This window comes from Bison bison, unplaced genomic scaffold, assembly GCF_000754665.1.
Source record: "Bison bison bison isolate TAMUID 2011002044 unplaced genomic scaffold, Bison_UMD1.0 scf7180017853005, whole genome shotgun sequence".
Classification (NCBI taxonomy): Eukaryota; Metazoa; Chordata; class Mammalia; order Artiodactyla; family Bovidae; genus Bison; species Bison bison.
Genome location: NW_011483578.1, coordinates 7,191 through 10,316, shown reverse-complemented (window position 1 = coordinate 10,316; position 3,126 = coordinate 7,191).

The window sequence follows — 3,126 nt, the reverse complement described above, 5'->3', positions numbered from 1 at the left end:
CGAGTCGGTGATGCCATCCAGCCATTTCATCCTCTGTCGTCCCCCTTCTCCTCCTGCCCCCAATCCCTCCCAGCATCAGAATCTTTTCCAATGAGTCAACTCTTGGCATGAGGTGGCCAAAGTATTGGAGTTTCAGCTTTAGCATCAGTCCTTCCAATGAACACCCAGGACTGATCTCCTTTAGAATGGACTGGTTGGATCTCCTTGCAGTCCAAGGGACTCTCAAGAGTCTTCTCCAACACCACAGTTCAAAAGCATCAATTCTTTGGCACTCAGCTTTCTTCACAGTCCAACTCTCACATCCATACATGACCACTGGAAAAACCATAGCCTTGACTAGATGGACCTTTGTTGGCAAAATAATATCTCTGCTTTTCAATATACTATCTAGGTTGGTCATAACTTTCCTTCCAAAGAGCAAGCGTCTTCCAACCTCATGGCTGCAATCACCATTTTCAGTGATTTTGGAGCCCCCCAAAATAAAGTCTGACACTGTTTCCACCGTTTCCCCATCTATTTCCAATGAAGTGATGGGACCAGATGCCATTATCTTAGTTTTCTGACTTGAGGGCAAATCACACGGAAAATACAAAGCAGTTGAAAATCAGAATATCGAAGGAAAATATTCAGTGACAGTGCTCAAATGGTCACTATTGCTCGAAATTATTGTTGAGTCGCTAAGCTATGTCAGACTTTTGCGACCCCAAGGACCGTAGCCAGCCAGGCTCCTCTGTCCGTGGGATTCTCCCGTCAGGAATACTGGAGTGGGTTGCATTTCCCTCTCCAGGAGATCTTCCTGACCCAGGGATTGAACCTGCGTTTCCTGCACTGGCAGGCAGATGCAGATTTGTTTTTACCAATGATCCACCAGGGAAGCACTGTTGCTTTAAGATGCTCGGGTGATTGTTACTATTTCATGTTAACTTCCATTTAACCAGTTTGCAATGCTGAATTCTCCAATCCTGGATCCTCTACTAAGACTTTTGATACTCTTCATCAAGAGTATCAAAAGTGTAGTGATACATTAAGGGGCACACGCAAATAACCCTAGCTCCAACTTGTATATTTCGCAAACTTGGTGTATTTGAAATAATAGCAAATTCTTGATAACAGATATACTGAACAATAAATATGTCAATATCAATAAGTAACATTGATATTTCATAAGTAAGTAGTATCAGTGTTTCTTAAGTGCTTACCTGGTGGCTCAGACAGTAAAGAATCTGCCTGCAATTCAGGAGACCCTGGTTTGATTCCTGGCTTGGGAAGATCCCCTGGAGAAGTGATAGGCTACCCACTCCAGGATTCACAGGCTTCCTTGGTGGCTCAGATGCTAAAGAATACATCTGCAACGAGGGAGACATGAGTATGATCCCTGGGTTGGGACGATACCCTGGAGGAGGCCATCAACCCACTGCAGTATTCTTGCCTGGAGAATCCCCATAGATAGGGGGCCCTGGTGGGCTACAGTCCATAGGGTCTCCAAGAGTCGGACACAACTGACTGACTAAACACAGCACAGCACAAGTCTTTTAAAAGTCTTTCAAAGTGGCTCAGTGGTCCACCTGCTAATGCAGAAGAAACAGGAGACTTGGGTTCAATCCCTGGGTGGGGAAGATCCTCTCGAGGAGGAAATTACAACCCACTCCAGCATTCTGGCCTAGAAAACCCCATGGACAGAGCCGCCTGGTGGGCTATAGTCCATGGGATTGCAAAGAGTGGGAGGCAACTGAGCATGCATATGCACTTGCAGTCCTTTTAAAATAACTTCAGAACTTTTAAGTATATAGTCAGTTGTTTCCAATGGTAATATTAATTTGCTTTTTCACCAGCCATGGATGTGAGCGAAGAGATGAAAAAGAGGTTTAAAAAGTTTGGGATGTGGACAAATCTGTTTTCTGAGTATCCTAGCATCATTGACACTGGGAAAAATTGAAGGCAGGAGGAGAAGGGGACCACAGAGGATGAGATGGTTGGATGGCATCACCGACTTGATGGACGTGAGTTTGAGTAAACTCCAGGAGTTGGTGATGGACAGGGAGGCCTGGCATGCTGCAGTCCATGGGGTCACAAAGAGTCAGACAGGACTGAGCCACTGAACTGACTAACTAGCATCATTGTAACATTGAAAGGTCTATCAGTAAGCTAACTCATTTAAATGGTTTTAATGCTTATTGTCAGTTTTTTTTCAACTATAGCATTTTACAATTGGAAAATAATAATTGCTTATAATAGATAATTTGAAAATACAGAGATACTAAAAACCATCTGTACAAAAAAAAATCAATAATTCTACTCATCAATAAGTACTGACATCATTAAAATAACTGATAAAAGTGTTTCCAGTGGTTTCCCCTTCCTCCCCACCCCCACCCAGGCAAGTAATAGTATGAGTGTTAAGAAACAAAAGGCTGGATTCATAATGTATTTGGAAGTTTATGTTCCTCATCTTGGTATTTTAATAAGCTATACAGTTAAATTAGTAAGAAAAGTATGGGGACCGTGCATTCCACTCCGCCCCCAATCACACAGCTCTCCACCCCTACACACCAGCGGTCACTGCCAGGAATGGTTCAAGAAACTTAGTGGTGGTAAACGTGCATAATTTATATAGCTTCAAATCCAGCTTTTAACCATCCCACCCCACCCCTCCATACACTAACTCTTACATACTATCTTGAGATTTTTCCCATGTTACAAAAGCAGTGCTATAAAATAAAAGTAGACCTTTGGCGGCAGACCTAGCTCTGCAAAATAGAACCTAGAAGACTAATCGTTTCAGGAAATCTCTCTTGACTTCAATTTTCTCTTCTGTCAAATGAAGTAATAATAATTATAAAGAGATCATGTAAATGTTAAAAGCATGGAGATCACTTGTAAGGTTCTTTGGTACATTGCCTTGCCCATGGTAGGTGCTCAGTAAATGAAAACTACTTTTACTTAGAAATGTTCTACAGATAGTGGGCTTCCCAGGTGGCTCCGTGGGTAAGAATCCACTTGCAATGCAGGAGACGTAGGAGACACGGGTTTGAACTGTGGGCTGGGATCCTGGGGAGGAGGGCATGGCAACCTACTCCAGTATTCTTGCCTGGAGAATCCCATGGACAGAGGAGCCTGGTGGGCTAC